The sequence below is a fragment of the Balaenoptera physalus genome (assembly GCF_965194825.1).
Source record: "Balaenoptera physalus genome assembly, chromosome: 8".
Taxonomy (NCBI): Eukaryota; Metazoa; Chordata; class Mammalia; order Artiodactyla; family Balaenopteridae; genus Balaenoptera; species Balaenoptera physalus.
In genome coordinates this window covers 42,633,656-42,653,721 of record NC_138887.1, presented here as the reverse complement: position 1 = coordinate 42,653,721, position 20,066 = coordinate 42,633,656, and the positions used below count along the sequence as shown (strand labels likewise).

At 38.6% G+C, this 20,066-nt stretch overlaps 1 protein-coding gene across 1 annotated transcript in view; it reads right to left on the bottom strand.

Moving 5' to 3' along the window:
- Nucleotides 1-20,066, bottom strand: part of LOC309665813 (protein piccolo-like) — a 1,074,121-nt gene that overhangs the window by 99,110 nt on the left and 954,945 nt on the right. The window contains exons 2-3 of the mRNA XM_082472547.1: nucleotides 2,353-2,404; nucleotides 973-1,045 (exon numbers count right to left, since the gene is read on the bottom strand). The gene's annotated coding sequence lies outside the window, so the exon portion shown is untranslated. The remainder of the gene's footprint in view (nucleotides 1-972; nucleotides 1,046-2,352; nucleotides 2,405-20,066) is intronic.

The window sequence follows — 20,066 nt, the reverse complement described above, 5'->3', positions numbered from 1 at the left end:
TCATTTTTAAGTCTTTTGTCATTTACAAACAGTTCTGGGTGTACTCTGATGATTTTGCAAATATGTTCCTATAAAAGGGTTACATCTTCAAGAAATTCATGGAAAAGACTCTGACAAGTACAGGTTTCTGGTAACTGACTGTATTGCTGAAGTGAATGAAGAAGCATTTTCAGAACTCTAATGAAAAACTGATGAACTCATAAAAGTGCTAACAAAAGATCAAGATGAAAAAAAAAATTAATTCCATGGGACTGAGTGAACTGATGAGGATGAGTATAATTTTTGTGACTTTCTGTCTGAATTAAAAAAAAAATCCCACAAGGACTCAGAGGCAAAGAATATACAAATCAATTTGCACTGCAAAGTAAAGGAGCTGTTACAGTGGAGGATTACTAGACTGAATGTCAATATTATGACATAGTATGAGTGCGTTTCATGTTTGGTAATTGCAATCATTGTTGCTTTTGTTGTGGTCATCCATGTACAATGCTTGGTGTCAGTCTATTTATCTTTTGTAAAAATAAAATACAGGGCTTCCCTGGTGGCGCAGTGGTTGAGAGTCTGCCTGCCAATGCAGGGGACATGGGTTCGAGCCCTGGTCTGGGAAGATCCCACATGCCGCAGAGAAGCTGGGCCCGTGAGCCACAATTACTGAGCCTGCGCGTCTGGAGCCTGTGCTCCGCAACAAGAGAGGCCACGATAGTGAGAGGCCCGCGCACCGCGATGAAGAGTGTCCCCCGCTTGCCACAACTAGAGAAAGCCCTCGCACAGAAACAAAGACCCAACACAGCCACAAATAAATAAATAAATAAATAAATAAATTTAAAAATAAAATAAAATAAAATAAAATACAGTGTGTGTGTGTGAAAAAAAAAGAAAATATATAGATGGCAAATAAGCATATGAAAATATGATCCACATCACATGTGATTAGGGAAATGAAAATTAAAACAATGAGATACCGCTACATACCTTTTAGAATGGCCAAAATCTGGAACACTGACAACATCAAATGCTGCTGAGGATGTGGATCAATAGGAACTCTCTTATGAAAGACAAATACCATATGATATCACTTATATGTGAAATCTAATTAAAATATGATACAAAAAAAAAGATAAGTCTCAATTTTTTCCAGTATCATCAGCAATTCTTTCTGGCAGACATGTGATAACACTTTTTAAACAAGGATATTGAGACCAAGGCTACTGACCTGCAAACAAACAAAACATCATTCATATAGTGAAAACTTTGCACATCAAAGGATGAAAGCACTTGGTCTAAATCCCTTTTCATCCACTGCTGACAGAGGGCAGAGGAGTTTGACTCACTAATCTTCCTTACGTGCACTTCTTCTTAATGGGGTATTCCATCTAAAACTTATAAGAAGCGGGAAGACATCATGGAACACACCAGCCTCTACTACAGATTCTGAAGTAGCAAAAAAAAAAAAACAAATAAAAAAAATACATGATGAATCCATCCAAAGGGTTCTGTCCACATTGTTACAGTAGTTTCCCTCGCACTGTGAACCCTTTTCAAACCCTATCACTTGAACCTATTTTTATTTTTTTCAACAAAAATAATGTTAATCTGCAGTCAGATGCTCCAGTAATATTACACTATCCCTTGTGCAAGTATGTAGGGATTTGAGGAGCTATGGGAGGCCATCATGAGTGGTTGCCTAGAGTAATTAGGACATTTCATTTAATGTTGGCTCTTCTCCCTACGATGTCTGCTATCCTCTTCTTTTTGTAGCTACTAGCATTGAGAAAGTGACCAAGATAAGGCCCTTCTCTTTTACTGCCCATGAATGCAACTGTGATTAACCCCACAGAACTTGGTGCTTCCAGAATCCCCTGAACCTACTGACCCTCCATGCATGGCATGACATAGATAAGGATGGTGATGTGTATCCTTGTATAGAGAATGTTATAAAATGTTTGACTCTTCCCTTCCTCATAATTCCAAAGAATAGATTTCTTTGGATTTCTGCTTAATGCTGCTGGAGTTGGTACATAAGTTGAGGGAGGTATCAGGGCACACGAAAAGAGAGGGTAACTGCACAGAAAATACAAGCAGGTGCATTTCTGTGTAGTTTCAAGCAGCTTATTTGCTATATCAACCATGGTGACATGTTGACCCTTCCTCTTTCTACTAGTATTACAACAAACATAAAAGATATTTAGGCTGCTTGTTTTATCCCCACCTCTCACAATTGATCTGCATTAACATATAGGACAATGAAGGGCCCTTTCTACCATCTTCACCAATACTTGAGAACTGGAGAATGTCCAGATTTTTCCAGAGATTATTTTCATATTCTCCAATCAGGCTATGAAGGAATCTTACTTACTGTGTTTAATGAAGTCATATCTCTGATGGCATCCCATCATCAACAAAACTGGAAAGAAATTTGAAGGGTCTTAGATTTTACCATATTTGAAATTCCAATATTTTAGCCTGACACGTTTTTGGATTTTAGAAAAAAATATTTTAAATGAGACAAAAAATCATTTTTATGACACAAAAAGACAGCAATAGTTTTATATTTTTATCTGTTCCACTTGCACACAAGTGTCTCATGGGGTTATGTAAAGCAGTCCTGTTGGATGCTGTACATGGTGCAAGTATGGATTAAAACTTCGGAATCTTAAGCTTCAGTCACCTGAAACTCTTAAATTAGGATGCAAGCAATCCTGTCCAACATTTGAACAGAGCAAGACACTGTCTTTATTTTATTTGTCAGGTAATTAATCTGTCTTTTGCCCCAAGGAGAGAAACAACTGGCATCTTCAATCAATGTGTTATACAAAAATCTTTAGCAGAGAGCGCAAGTAGAGGCTGCTACAAGATGTGAAAAAAAAAAACAAATGAGAGACCCTTGTGGCATTTTCTCCTAACCTATGAAATCTCCCATTTAAAATGTGGGAATAATCAATCTTCTGAGGAAAAAGGCCCAGGGAAGGTTTTTGCTTTCGTGGAATAATGGGATTGCTAAAGCTTTCAGGAGGCAAGAAGAATTAGTGAGAATGACCATGAGAAATCAGAGAAAAGTCAGATCCATGGATGAAGTGATGTTTACCTCTGTGAATCAATGAGAAGTGGGAGCAAATGAAAAGAAAGCTGAATACAACATTTTCTGAATAAATGTAACACTGCAGCTGTCATAGAAAAATTAATACTCACTATGATACAACATATTTAGTTTAGAAAGTTAACTTAAATTTAAAGCTTAATAATTAGATTTATTAAAGAAATGAAAACATATTTGTGGTTTAGAATAAATAATGTGTTCTGCTACAGATAAGAAGACTACATAAATAAATAGAAGTACGACTAAATACATAAATAAATAAGAGGAAAATAAGAAATTAGATATTATTATCATTAAAAACTGACACTCGGGGCTTCCTTGGTGGCGCAGTAGTTGGGAGCCTGCCTGCCGGTGCAGGGGACATGGGTTCGAGCCCTGGTCTGGGAGGATCCGACATGCCGCAGAGTGGCTGGGCCCGTGTGCCACAGCTACTGAGCCTGCGCGTCTGGAGCCTGTGCTCCGCAACAAGAGAGGCTGCGATAGTGAGAGGCCCGCGCTCCGCAATGAAGAGTGACCCCCGCTTGCCACAGCTAGAGAAAGCCCTCGCACAGAAATGAAGACCCAACACAGCCATAAATAAATTAATTAATTAATTAAAAACAAAAACAAAAATTGACACTCATCTAAAGAAAGAGAAGGAGAGACAGAAAGAGAGAAGAACTCCTATCAAGCATATATTTAAAACTCCTAAATAAGAAGTCTTCAGATGTTAAAAAAAAGAAGTCTTCAATAAGAAGATAATATAATAGCAAAAATGGGGAAAATATACCAAAAGATATTTCAAAAAGAGAGTACAGAATGGTAAGTAAACATATCATAAGATGCTTGGCTTCTTAGTAGTCAATTAAATGCAACAAAGTGATATCTGGAATTATCGCTCACCAACCAGAAAGCTCAAATGAAAATGACAGGTATTATCAAGTTTGACAAGAATGTGTATAATCCTTGAATCTCATTCACTGCTGCTGAAGATGAAGAATCATACAAATGTTTTGAAAATATTTAGAAATATCTAAAATGATAAACACATGAAAGCTATTACTCGAAAATTTTACTACTACATGTATACTGAACAATAATTTATTCACACACCACCAAAGCTCAAGTTCTAGAATTTATATACCAGTGCTATTCTCAATAGACACAAACTGAAAATCACTCATATTGTAATACACATTGGAATAAATTAATTAATAGTTAAATATTTAGACTATGGAATCCTATGCAACAGTGGCAATGCATGATCACAACAACAGGCAACCATATAGGCATATTCACAAACAACATACAATAAAAAAGCCCAATCCAAAAGTGATTTTACTGAGCCATAACATTTACATAAAATACAAAATACAGGTAAAGTGATCTTTTTGTTAGATACTAGAACAATATTAAACCTTAAGGGGAGTCACTAGAATGGGACCAGGGGACCTCTGAGTATCTGGCAATTTTCTGTGTCTTTATCTAGAAGCTATGTATAGAATGTATTCAGATTCTGAATTTTCTGAAATTTGTCATTTCCTTACAAACCATGCATGTTTTTAGTTGTTTTTTATACATAACAGAAAGGAAGAAAGATAGGCTAGGGAAGGTAATTATATTAGCACTTTAATATCCATCCTTTTCAAGGTGGAAGTGAAAGGTATTAAATACTTGACATTGTGATTACTTCTTAAAAGTAAGGTGAAAATTTGAGATTAATATAAATAAGACATACTTCTTCATATATAATCCTCAAAGAGGAGGGGTAGAAAGGAGTATTATTTCTTTTTATTTAATATAGAATCATTAAGATAGAAAATACTGAAAACAGACTAGGTTTAAAAAAGAGCACACTGGACTTCCCTGGTGGCACAGTGGGTAAGAATTTGCCCGCCAATGCAGGGGACAGGGGTTCAATCCCTGGTCTGAGAAGATCCCACATGCCTCAGAACAACTAAGCCCGTGTGCCACAACTACTGAGCCTGCGCTCTAGAGCCTCCAAGCAACAACTATTGAGCCTGCATGACACAACTACTGAAGCCCATGCACTGAGAGCGCATACTCCACAACAAAAGAAACCACCGCAAGGAGAAGCCTGTGCACCACAAGGATGAGTAACCCCTGCTTGACACAACTAGACAAACGCTGTGCAGCAACGAAGACGCAATGCAACCAAAAATTAATAAAATTAAATCTTTTGACTTCTGAGATGACTCATTCACGTGGCTGTAGGTAAGAGGCCTCAGTTCCTTGCCACATGTATCTCACCTTAGGGCTGCTTGACTGTCCTCATGACACGGCAGCTGGCTTACCCCAGGATGAGTGGTCTAGCAGAAACCAAAGCAGAAGCTGCTATGTCTCTTATAACTTTGGAAGCTGCACTTTGTCATTTCTGCAATGTCTTATTAGTTAAACAGTCAGCCCTTTTCAAGTGCGAGGAGCCACACAGGTGCATGAAGACTGGGAGATAATTAGGGGATGATTAATGCCATCTTGGAGGCTGGCTACCAAAGTGGCTGACTAACCAAAGACTGAATTTAGTTTTCTTCACTGATGGAGCAAAAATGGTCAGTGAATCTCATTGGTGGTCTTTGAGATGTACCAAAGCTACCTCTTGCTCTCACCCCCAGCCGGGTGGCTGACAGGGTCTTGGTGCTCCAGCCGGGTGTCAAGCCTGTGCCTCTGAGGTGGCAGAGCCGAATTCAGGACATTGGTCTACAAGAGAGCTCCGGCACCTTGTAATGTCAAACAGCGAAAGCTCTCCCAGAGATATCCGTCTCAACGCTAAGACCCAGCTCCACTCAGAGACCAGCAAGATCCAGTGCTGGACATCCCATGCCAAACAACTAGCAAGACAGGAATGCAGGCCCACCCATTAGCAGAGAGGCTGCCTAAAATCACAATAAGGTCAAAAACACCCCAAAACACACCACCAGATGCGGAGCTGCCCACCAGAAAGACAAGATCCAGACACACCCACCAGAACAGAGGCACCAGTCTCCTCCATCAGAAAGCCTACACAACCCACTGAACCAACCTTAGCCACTGGGGGAAGACACCAAAAACAACGGGAACTACGAATCTGCAGCCTGCGAAAAGGAAACCTCTAACACAGTCCCCAAAGCCAAATGAGAAGACAGAGAAACACACAGCAGGTGAAGGAGCAAGGTAAAAACCCACCAGACCAAACAAATGTAAAGGAAATGGGCAGTCTACCTGAAAAATAATTCAGAGTAATGATAGTAAAGATGATCCCAAATCTTGGAACTGGAATGGAGACTATACAAGAAACGTTTAACAAGGACCTAGAAGAACTAAAGAGCAAACAAACAATGATGAACAACACAGTAAATGGAATTAAAAATTCTCTGGAAGGAAACAATAGCAGAATAACTGAAGCAGAAGAATGGATAAACGACCTGGAAGATAAAATAGTGGAAAAACTACCACAGAGCAGAATAAAGAAAAAAGAATGAAAAGAATTGAGGACAATCTGAGACACCTCTGGGACAACATTAAAGGCACCAACATTCGAATATAGGGGTCCCAGAAGTAGAAGAGAAAAAGAAAGAGAGTCAGAAAATATTTGAAGAGATTATGGTTGAAAACTTCCCTAATATGGGAAAGGAAATCGTTAATCAAGTCCAGGAAGCGCAGGGAGTCCCATACAAGATAAACCCAAGGAGAAACATGCCAAAACATATATTAATCAAACTATCAAAAATGAAATACAAAGAAAAATATTAAAAGCAGCAAGGGAAAAACAACAAATAACATACAAGGGAATCCCCATAAGGTTAACAGCTGATCTTTCAGCAGAAACTCTGCAAGCCAGGAGGGACTGGCAGGACCTATTTAAAGTAATGAAAGGGAAAAAGCTACAACCAAGATTACTCGACCCAGCAAGGATCTCATTCAGATTCGACAGAGAAATTACAAGCTTTACAGACAAGCAAAAGCTAACAGAATTCAGCACCACAAAACCAGCTTTACAACAAATGTTAAAGGAACTTCTCTAGGCAGGAAACACAAGAGGAGGAAAAGACCTACAATAACAAACCCAGAACAATTAGAGGAAATGGTAATAAGAACATACATATCAATAATTACCTTAAATGTAAATGGATTAAATGCACCAACAAAAAGACATAGACTGGCTAAATGGATCCAAAAACACGACCAGTATATATGCGGTCTACAAGAGACCCACTTCAGCCCTAGAGACACATACAGACCGAAAGTGAGGGGAAGGAATAAGATATTCCATGCAAATGGAAATCAAAAGAAAGCTAGAGTAGCAATTCTCATATCAGACAAAAAAGACTTTAAAATAAAGACTATTACAGGAGACAAAGAAGGACACTACATAATGATCAAGGGATCAATCCAAGAAGAAGATATAACAATTGTACATATTTATGCACCCAACATAGAAGCACCTCAATACATAAGGCAAATGCTAACAGCCATAAAAGGGGAAATCGCCAGTAACACAACCACAGTAGGGGACTTTAGCTCTCCTCTTTCACCAATGAACAGATCAACCAAAATGAAAATAAATAAGGAAACACAAGCTTTAAATGATACATTAAACAAGATGGACTTAATTGATATTTATAGGACATTCCATCCAAAAACAACAGAATACATCTTTTCTCAAGTGCTCGTAGAACATTCTCCAGGATACGTCATATCTTGGGTCACAAATCAAACCTTGGTAAATTTAAGAAAATTGAATTCGTATCATGTATCGTTTCCGACCACAACGCTATCAGACTAGATATCAAGTACAGGAAAAAATCTGTAAAAAAATACAAACACATGGACGCTAAACAATAAACTACTTAATAACCAAGAGATCACTGAAGAAATCAAAGAGGAAATTACAAAATACCTAGAAACAAATGACAATGAAAACATGATGGCCCAAAACCTATGGGATGCAGCAAAAGCAGTTCTAAGAGAGAAGTTTATAGCAATACAATCCTACCTCAAGAAACAAGAAACATCTCAAATAAACAAGCTAACCTTACACCTAAAGCAATTAGAGAAAGAAAGAAAAAAAAAACAAAGTCAGCAGAGGAAAGACATCATAAAGATCAGCTCAGAAATAAATGAAAAAGAAATGAAGGAAACAACAGCAAATATCAAAAAAAACTAAAAGCTGGTTCCTTGAGAAGATAAACAAAATTGATAAACCATTAGCCAGACTCACCAAGAAAAAAAGGGAGAAGACTCAAATCAATAGAATTACAAATGAAAAAGGAGAAGTAACAACTGACACTGCAGAAATACAAAGGATCATGAGAGATTACTGCAAGCAACTATATGCCAATAAAATGGACAACCTGGAAGAAATGGACAAATTCTTAGAAAAGCACAACCTTCCAAGACTGAGCCAGGAAGAAATAGGAAATATAAACAAACCAATCCCAAGCACTGAAATTGAGACTGTGGTTAAAAGTCTTCCAACAAACAAAAGCCCAGGAGCAGATGGCTTCACAGGCAAATTCTATCAAACATTTAGAGAAGAGTTAACACCTATCCTTCTCAAACTCTTCCAAAATATAGCAGAGGGAGGAACTCTCCGAAACTTATTCTATGATACCACTATCTCCCTGATACCAAAACCACACAAAGATGTCACAAAGAATGAAAACTACATGCCAATATCACTGATGAACATAGATGCAAAAATCCTCAACAAAACACTGGCAAACAGAATCCAACAGTGCATTAAAAGAATCATACACCATGATCAAGTGGGCTGTATCCCAGGTATGCAAGGATTCTTCAGTACATGCAAGTCAATGTGATACACCATATTAAAAAAACTGAAGGATAAAAACCATATGATAATCTCAATAGATGCAGAAAATGCTTTTGACAATATTAAACACCCATTTATCATAAAAACCCTCCAGAAAGTAGGCATAGAGGGAATTTTCCCCAACATAATAAAGGCCATATATGACAAACCCACAGCCAACATCATTCTCAATGGTGAAAAAGCGAAACCATTCCCACCAAGATCAGGAATAAGACAAGGTTGCCCACTCTCACCACTGTTATTCGAAATACTTTTAGAATTTTTAGCTACAGCAATCAGAGAAGAAAAAGAAATAAAAGGAATCCAAATCAGAAAAGAAGAAGTTAAACTCTCACTGTTTGCAGACCACATGATACTACACATAGAGAATCCTAAAGATGCTACCAGAAACCTACTAGAGTTAATCAATGAATTTGGTAAGTTTGCAGGATACAAAATTAATGTACAGATATCTCTTTCATTCCTATACACTATAGATGAAAAATCTGAAAGAGAAATTAAGGAAACACTCCCATTTACCACTGCAACACAAAGAATAAAATACCTAGGAATAAACCTACCTAAGGAGGCAAAAGACGTTTACTCAAACAACTATAAGACACTGATGAAAGAAATCAAAGATGACACAAACAGATAGAGAGATATACCCTGTTCTTGGATTGGAAGAAGCAACATTGTGAAAATGACTCTACTCCCCAAAGCAATCTACACATTCAGTGCAATCCTTATCAAACTACCAATGGCATTTTTCAGAGAACTAGAACAAAAAATTTCACAATTAGTATGGAAACACAAAAGACACCGAACAGCCAAAGCAATCCTGAGAAGAAAAACAGAGCTGGAGGAATCAGGCTCCCTGACTTAAGACTATACTACAAAGTTACAGTACTCAAGACAGTATGGCACTGGCACAAAAACAGAAATAAAGATCAATGGAACAGGAGGGAAAGCCCAGAGATAAACCCATACACATATGGTCACCTTATTTTTGATAAAGGAGGCAAGAATATACAATGGAGAAATCACAGCCTCTTCAATAAGTGGTGCTGGGAAAACTGGACAGCTACATGTAGAAGAATGAAATTAGAAGACTCCCTAACACCATACACAAAAATAAACTCAAAATGGATTAAAGACATAAATGTAAGGCCAGACACTATAAAACTCTTAGAGGGAAACATAGGCAGAACACTCTATGACATCAATCACAGCAAGATCCTTTTTGACCCACCTCCTAGAGAAATGGAAATAAAAACATAAATAAACAAATGGGACCTAATGAGATTTAAAAGATTTTGCACAGCAAAGGAAAACACAAACAAGACGAAAAGACAACCCTCAGATGGGAGAAAATATTTGCCAACGAAGCAACTGACAAAGGATTAATCTCCAAACTTTACCAGCAGCCCATGCAGCTCAATATCAAAGAAACAAACAACCCAATCCATAAATGGGCAGAAGACCTAAACAGACATTTCTCCAAAGAAGATATACAGATTGCCAACAAACACATTAAAGAATGCTCAGACCTACTAGAGAATGGACTTGAGGATATGGGGAGGGGGTGGGGTGAGATGTGACAGGGTAAGAGAGTGTCATGGACATATATACACTACCAAATGTAAAACAGATAACTAGTGGGAAGCAGCCGCATAGCACAGGGAGATCAGCTCGGTGCTTTGTAACCACCTAGAGGGGTGGGATGGGGAGGGTGGGAGGGAGGGAGATGCAAGAGGGAAGAGAAATGGGAACATATTGTATATGTATAACTGATTCACTTTGTTATAAAGCAGAAGCTAACACACCATTGTAAGGCAATTATACTTCAATAAAGATGTTTTTAAAAAAAAAGAATGCTCAGTATCACTGATCATTAGAGAAATGCAAATCAAAATTACAATGAGGTATCACCACACACAGGTAAGAATGGCCATCATCAAAAACATATACAAACAATAAATGCTGCAGAAGTGTGGAGAAAAGGGAACCCTCTTGCACGGTTGGTGGGAATGTAAATTGATACATCCACTATCGAGAACAGTATGGAGGTTCCTAAAAAAACTAAAAATAGAACTACCATATGACACAGCAATCCCAATACTGGGCATATACCTGGAGAAAACCAAAATTCAAAAAGAGTCATGCTCCACAATGTTCGTTGCAGCTTTATTTGCAATAACTAGGACATGGAAGCAACCTAAGTGTCCATCAACTGTTGAATGGATAAAGAAGATGTTGTACATCTTCAATATAAAATGGAATATTGCTCAGCCATAAAAAGAAATGAAACTGAGTTATTTGTAGTGAGGTGGATGGACCCAGAGTCTGTCATACAGATTGAAGTAAGTCAGAAAGAGAAAAACAAATACTGTATGCTAACACATATATATGGAATCTAAAAAAAAAGAAAAAAAAATGGTTGGGGAAAACCTAGGGGCAGGACAGGAATAAAGACGCAGACGTTGAGAATGGACTTCAGGACATGGGGAAGGGGAAGTGTAAGCTGGGACGAAGTGAGAGAGTGGCATGAACTTATATATACTACCAAATGTAAATAGATAGCTAGTAGGAAACAGCTGCATAGCACAGGAAGATCAGCTCAGTGCTTTGTGACCACTTAGAGGGGTTGGATAGGGAGGGTAGGAGGGAGACGCAAGAGGGAGGACATATGGGGATATATGTATATGTATAGCTGATTCACTTTGTTATAAAGCAGAAACTAACACACAATTATAAAGCAATTATAGTCCAATAAAGATGTTGAAAATAAATAAATAAATAAATAATTTATGCCCCTCCCAAATAAAATCTTTTTAAAACATAAACAAATAAAAATGAGCACTCAATAACATGGTAACACTAAACCTAAGTATTTTCAGTACTATAGTAAATGTAAATGGATTAATATCTCCTATTAAAGTAATTTTTTATATTATGTGCAACTAAATTTTTTTCCCAATATACAGGTAAAATAAAAGAATTACATTAGAAAAGAGAAAGCATTCCATGTATTTAAAAACAATAAAATGATAAGCATATAATATACATCTTAGATAAAGTAGTCTTTAATTTCAGAACAATTTGTCATTATTGTAATTAGTATTATTATCCCAATTTCTTAAAAATATTTCAATGCTTTTTCTATTTGAAAAAGTATTTTAATATTTTTTTCTTTGCTCTTTTGTGGTCTAATACATGGTAAGTATTTAGGTGTTAACATAACCTAAAAATATATGTTGTTTTTTACAGCCGAACAAAACTGAATCAAGAAGAAATAGATAACTTGAACAGACTGATCACTAAAAGCGAAATAGAATTTGTAATTTAAAACAACTCCCTACCAACAAATGTCCAGGATCAGATGGTTTCACAGGCAAATTCTACCAAATATACAAAGCAGAACTTACACTGATTCTTTTCAAACTCTTCAAAAAGATTGAAGAGTAAGGAATACTTCCAGAGACATTCTATGAAGCCACCATCACCCTCATATCAAAACCAGATTGGGGGGACTTCCCTGGTGGCACAGTGGTTAAGAATCCATCTGCCAATGCAGGGGATAAGGGTTCGAGCCCTGGTCCAGGAAGATCCCACATGCCACAGAGCAACTAAGCCTGTGTGCCACAACTACTGAGCCTGCACTCTACAGCCCATGGACCACAACTACTACTGAGCCTGATAGCCACAACTACTGAAGCCCGTGCACCTAGAGCCTATGCTCTGCAACAAAAGAAGCCACTGCAATGAACAGCCTGCACACCACAATGAAGAGTAGTCCCCACTCGCCGCAAGTAGAGAGAGCCCGAGCACAGCAACAAATGCCCAATGCATCCAAAAATAAATAAAGAAAGAAATTTACTTAAAAAAAAACAAATAAAACAGATGGGGACTTTTCTGGTGGTCCAGCAGTTAAGATTTCGCCTTCCAGTGCAGGGGGTGGGAGTTCGATCCCTGGTTTTGGAGTTAAGATCCCACATGCCTCACAAAGAAGAAACCAAAACATAAAACAGAAACAATGTTGGAACAAATTCAATAAAGACTTAAAAAAAAAACACAGAGAAAGACACTACCAAAAAAGAAAACTGCAGGCCAATATCTTAGATAAATATAGATGCAAAAATTCTCAACTGAATATTAGAAAACCGACTCCAACAACACATACGAGGATCATACACCATGACCAAATTTGATTCACCCCAGTGTCACAAAGTTGTTTCAACATATGCAAATCAATCAACATGATACACCCCATCAACAAAGGAAAAACAAGAAACAAACGATCATCTCAATAGATGCCGAAAAAGCATTTGAAAAACTTCAACATCCATTCATGATAAAAACACTTACCAAAGTGGGTATAGAGGAAACATATCCCAACATAATAAAAGCTATTTATGACAAACCCACAGCCAATATAATACTCAATGTTCATAAGCTGAAAGCCTTCCCGCTAAAATCTGGAACAAGACAAGAATGCCCACTCTCACGTCTTCTCTTCAACATAGTATTGGAAGTCCTAGCCACAACAATCAGACAAGAAAAAGAAATAAAATCTAACCAACTTGGAAGGGAAGAGGTAAAGTTGTCATTATATGCAGATGACATGATAATATATATAAAGGAAACCCTAAAAATTCCACACATACACTACTAGAACTGATAAACAAATTCAGCCAAGTAGCAGGATACAAGATTAACATATATAAATTGGTTGCATTTCCTGGTTTTTCTTTCTTTTTTTTTAAATTTATTTTGGCTGCATTGGGTCTTCATTGCTGTGCACGGGCTTTCTCTAGTTGTGGCCAGTGGGGACTAATCTTTCTTGTGGTGTGCAGGCTGCTCATTTGCAGTGGCTTCTCTTGCTGTGGAGCACAGGCTCTAGGCACGCAGGCTTAAGTAGTTGTGGCACATGGGCTCAGTATTTGTGGCTCACTGGCTCTAGAGTGCAGGCTAAGTAGTTGTGGCACACAGGTTTAGTTGCTCCACGGCATGTGAGATCTTCCTGCATCAGGGCTCAAACCCGTGTCCCCTGTATTGGCAGGCGGATTCTCAACCACGGAGCCACCAGGGAAGTCCCTGGTTACATTTCTTTACACTAACAATGAAATATCAGAAAGGAAATGTAAACAAGTAATCCTTTTTTAAATGTCATCAAAAAAATAAAATGCTTAGGAATAAACCTCACGAAGGAGGTGAAAGACTTATATGCTGAGAACTACAAAACATTAGTAAAGGAAGCTGAAGATGATTCAAAGAAATGGAAAGACATCCCACGCTCTTGGGTGGGAAGAATTAATACTGTTAAAATGGCTATACTACCCAAAGCAATCTACAGATTTAATGTGATCCCTATCAAATTACCCATGACATTTTCCCCAGAACTAGAACAAATAATCCTAAAATGTATCTGGAACCATAAAAAGTCAGAAATGTCAACACAATCCCCAGGAAAAAGAACAAAGCAGGAGGCATAACCCTCCTAAACTTCAGACAATAGTACAAAGTTACAGTAATCAAAGCCGCATGGTATTGGCACAGAAAGAGATACATGGATCAATGGAATAGAATAGAGAGCTAAGAAATAAACCCACACACCTATGGTCAGTTAACCTTCGACAAAGGAGGCAAGAATATACAATGAGGAAAAGATAGTCTCTTCAGCAAGTGGTGTTTTGAAAGTTGGAGAGCCGTATGCAAATCAGTGAAGTCAGAACATACCCTCACACCATACACAAAAATAAACTCAAAACGGCTTATATGCTTAAATATAAGATAGGACACCTTATAACTCCTAGAAGAGAACATAAGCAAAACATTCTCTGACATAAGTCATACCAAATTTTTCCTAGGTAGTTCTCCTTAGGCAGTACAAATACAGTAAGTCGCCTACATACGAACCTTCAAGTTGCAAACTTTCAAAGATGCAAACGTCCATTCGCATGTCCAATCATGTAAGTTAGTTTACGTTTCTGGCATACATTGTCACGTGCATGCTTCCTCTATATGTGGTTGTGCTTTTGTGTACTTTACAGTACTGTATAGAGTACAGTAGTACAGTACCTTTATTTTAAGCCCAAGATGTCTGGAAGCAAGCGTAAAAGCAGAGGTGATGTAGCTGGTACTGTTAAGAAGCGCCAAGAGATAATGATGGAAACAAAAGTGAAAGTAATTGAGAAAGTGGAGCGAGGCAAAAAGATGTTAGACATCGCTCATTCTTATAACATGAATCATTCAATCATTGGCACGAATCTAAAGAACAAGGACAAGATCATGGAACATGTGAAGTCTGCTGTGCCGACGATGTTGACAAAATATCCAAGAAGCATGGAAAAGTGATGTAGGAGATGGAGAAACTTCTCAGTGTGTGGATGCAGGATCAACATCAGCGCTGAGTCCTGCTCAACTTAACGCTGACTCAAGAGAAAGCTAAAAGCCTTTATAGAGACTTGAAGAAGAAACACGGCAAAGAATCAGAAGGCACATCTTTTAATGCCAGCCATGGCTGGTTTCATCGGTTCAACGCTAGAGCCAACCTTCACAATGTAAAAGTAAGTGGAGAGGCAGCAAGTGCAGATAGGGTAGCTGTCCAGGTACTTCCGGAAACACTTTGAGAAATTATTGATGATGGTGTGTATTTACCCAACCAGGTTTTTTTTTTTTTTACAAGTCCTTTATCAGGTAAATGATTTACAAGTGTTTTCTCCCTGTCTGTGCTTTGTCTTTTCATTTTCTTAATGGTACCTTTTGAAGTTTAAAACTTTTTCATTTTGATGAAGTCTAGTTTATCATTTTTTCTTTTTGAATCATGCTCTTGGTGTCCTACTTAAGAATTCCTTGCCTAATACAAGTTCACAGAGATTTTTCTCCTATGTTTTCTTTTTTTTTTTTTTTAACATATTTGAAAAAGCATCAGAGTACACCCAGAACTGTCTGTAAATGACAAAAGACTTAAAAATGACCACTGTTAAAGATTTGTTGAAAGTTCATAATAATGCAGTTGACAAGAAAATTAGTTATTTTTGAGATATACATTTTAAAGTAATAACTAGGATTATGACTTATAACATTATACCAGAACATATAAGATTCTTAGAAATTTCATGTAATGTCTGAAACATTTATATTAACATATTTCCATACATATTTCCATACAAATACAAATATAAGATTTTTAGAAATTTCATGTAATGTCTGAAACATTTGTATTAACATATTTCCATACAATAACCCAATGAAAGTTTAGTATTAGTTGTTTTGTTTGTTTGTTTTTTTATACTGCAGGTTCTTATTAGGCATCAATTTTATACACATCAGTGTATACATGTAAATCCCAATCACCCAATTCAGCACACCACCATCCCCACCCCACCGCAGTTTTCCCCCCTTGGTGTCCATATGTCCATTCTCTACATCTGTGTCTCAACTTCTGCCCTGCAAACCGGCTCATCTGTACCATTTTTCTAGGTTCCACATACATGCGTTAATATACGATATTTGTTTTTCTCTTTCTGACTTACTTCACTCTGTATGACAGTCTCTAGATCCATCCACGTCTCAACAAATGACTCAATTTCGTTCCTTTTTATGGCTGAGTAATATTCCATTGTATATATGTACCACAACTTCTTTATCCATTCGTCTGTTGATGGGCATTTAGGTTGCTTCCTTGACCTGGCTATTGTAAATAGTGCTACAATGAACATTCGGGTGCATGTGTCTTTTTGAATTACGGTTTTCTCTGGGTATATGCCCAGTAGTGGGATTGCTGGGTCATATGGTAATTCTATTTTTAGTTTTTTAAGGAACCTCCATATTGTTCTCCATAGTGGCTGTATCAATTTACATTCCCATCATCCGTGCAAGAGGGTTCCCTTTTCTCCACACCCTCTCCAGCATTTGTTGTTTGTAGATTTTCTGATGATGCCCATTCTAACAGGAGTGAGGTGATACCTCATTGTAGTTTTGATTTGCATTTCTCTAATAATTAGTGATGTTGAGCATCTTTTCATGTGCTTCGTGGCCGTCTGTATGTCTTCTTTGGAGAAATGTCTATTTAGGTCTTCTGCCTATTTTTGGATGGGGGTGTTTGTTTCTTTAATATTGAGCTGAATGAGCTGTTTATATATTTTGGAGATTAATCCTTTGTCCGTTGATTCATTTGCAAATATTTTCTCCCATTCTGAGGGTTGTCTTTTCGTCTTGTTTATGGTTTCCTTTGCTATGCAAAAGCTTTGAAGTTTCATTAGGTCCCATTTGTTTATTTTTGTTTTTATTTCCATTACTCTAGGAGGTGGATCAAAAAAGATCTTGCTGTGATTTATGTCAAACAGTGTTCTTCCTATGTTTTCCTCTAAGAGTTTTATAGTGTCCAGTCTTATATTTAGGTCTCTAATCCATTTTGAGTTTATTTTTGTGTATGGTGTTAGGGAGTATTCTAATTTCATTCTTTTACATGTAGCTGTCCAGTTTTCCCAGCACCACAAATGACAAATCAGGAACAACCTAGGGACAACTTTGGAAGAACTATAACATCTACAAGACCATAAAAAACATTGACTTTGCATGGTGTGAGGGTATGGCGGTCACCATGAATGGGGTTTGGAAGAACCTTTGCCCACAGTTTGTTCATGATTTTTGTGGATTTGAGAAGGTAGATCAGAAGTCCAAAGAGGTCTTCAGCAACGTAGTGACCCTCAGCGAGAAGCTGGAGCTAGATCTGCAAGAGGACGATTTCACTGAACTCCTTGCTGTGCAACATGAGGAGCTTACCGATGGAATTGGAGGCCCAGAGAAAGGATGAAGAGGGACAGGAGGAAGAAAAAGGAACTAAAGAACTGAAGAGATTCATGACACAGAAAATGGCAAGGGACTCTTCTTTATTTGAGGAAGCACTGTTAGCTTTTGAGGCACAGGACCCGAACCTAGAATGGTACCGAAAGGTGGCAGCAGTCATTCAGAATGCAATCCAGTGCTACCCTGTCATCTATGATGAGAAAAAAAGAGCTACTACCCAGACATCAATGGATCATTTTTTCAAGTGGGTAGATAGAATTAAATCCATCAAGGAACCAGAGCCTGTGCCATCAACGTCAAGTAGGAGTGAAATTGCAGCTTGCCCTCTGTCTCCTACTGCTGATAATCCTTCACCTCTACCATCTTCCACCTCCTCTCCCTCCTCCAATCAGTAACTCATCTCACCTGTTCCCTCGATGCCAGCCCGAGTATCCCAGCTGTTGTACTGTATTACTGTACTTTTCAAGTTACTGTACTGTAAGATTAAAAATATTTTCGTGAGGGGAGGATTAACCAAGATGGCGGAGAAGAAGGACGTGCTCTCACTCCCTCTTGCGAGAGCACCAGAATCACAACTGGCTGCTGGACAATCATCGACAGGAAGACACTGGAACTCACCAAGGAGGATACCCCACATCCAAGGACAGAGGAGAAGCCACAGTGAGATGGTAGGAGGGGCGCAATCAGAGTAAAATCAAATCCCATAACTGCTGGGTGGGTGACTCACAGACTGGCGAACACTTATACCACAGAAGTCCACCCACTGGAGTGAAGGTTCTGAGCCCCATGTCAGGCTTCCCAACCTGGGGATCCGGCAACGGGAGGAGGAATTCCTAGAGAATCAGACTTTGAAGCCTAGTGGGAATTGATTGCAGGACCTCGACAGGACTGGGGGAAACAGAGACCCCACTCTAGGAGGGCACAAACAAAGTAGTGTGTGCATCGGGACCCAGGGGAAGGAGCAGTGACCCTGGGGGAGACTGAACCAGACCTACCTGCTGGTGTTGGGGGGTCTCCTGCAGAGGCGGGGGGTGGCTCTGTTTCACTGTGGGGACAAGGACACTGGCAGCGGAGGTTCTGGGAAGTGCTCCATGGCCTGAGCCTTCCCGGAATCTGCCATTAACCCCATCAAAGAGCCCAGGTAGGCTCCAGTGTTGGGTTGCCTCAGGCAAAACAACCAACAGGGAGGGAACCCAGCCCCACCCATCAACAGTCAAGTGGATTAAAGTTTTACGGAGCTCTGACTACCACAGCAACAGTCGGCTCTACTCACCACGAGAGCCTCCCATCAAGCCTCTTAGATAGCCTCAACCACCAGAGGGCAGACAGTAGAAGCAGGAAAAACTACAATCCTGAAGCCTGTGGAACAAAAACCACAGTTACAGAAAGATAGACAAGATGAAAAGGCAGAGGGCTATATACCAGATGAAAGAACAAGAAAAACCCCCAGAAAAACAACTAAATGAAGTGGAGATAGGCAACCTTCCAGAAAAAGAATTCAGAATAATGATAGTGAAGATGATCCAGGACCTCGGAATAAGAATGGAGGCAAAGATTGAGAAGATGCAAGAAATGATTAACAAAGACCTAGAAGAATTAAAGAACAAACAAACAGAGATGACCAATACAATAACTGAAATGAAAACTACACTAGAAGGAATCAATAGCAGAATAACTGAGGCAGAAGAACGGATAAGTGACCGGGAAGACAGAATGGTGGAATTCACTGCTGCGGAACAGACTAAAGAAAAAAGAATGAAAAGAAATGAAGACAGCCTAAGAGACCTCTGGGACAACATTAAATGAAACAACATTCGCATTATAGGGGTCCCAGAAGGAGAAGAGAGAGAGAAAGGACCAGAGAAAATATTTGAAGAGATTATAGTCGAAAACTTCCCTAACATGGGAAAGGAAATAGCCACCCAAGTCCAGGAAGCGCAGAGAGTCCCATACAGGATAAACCCAAGGAGAAACACGCCGAGACACATAGTAATCAAAATGGCAAAAATTAAAGACAAAGAAAAATTATTGAAAGCAGCAAGGGAAAAACGACAAATAACATACAAGGGAACTCCCATAAGGTTAACAGCTGATTTCTCAGCAGAAACTCTGCAAGCCAGAAGAGAGTGGCATGATATACCTAAAGTGATGAAATGGAAGAACCTACAACCAAGATTACTCTACCCGGCAAGGATCTCATTTAGATTTGATGGAGAAATCAAAAGCTTTACAGACAAGCAAAAGCTAAGAGAATTCTGCACCACCAAACCAACTCTACAACAAATGCTAAAGGAACTTCTCTAAGTGGGAAACACAAGAGAAGAAAAGGACCTACAAAAACAAACCCAAAACAATTAAGAAAAT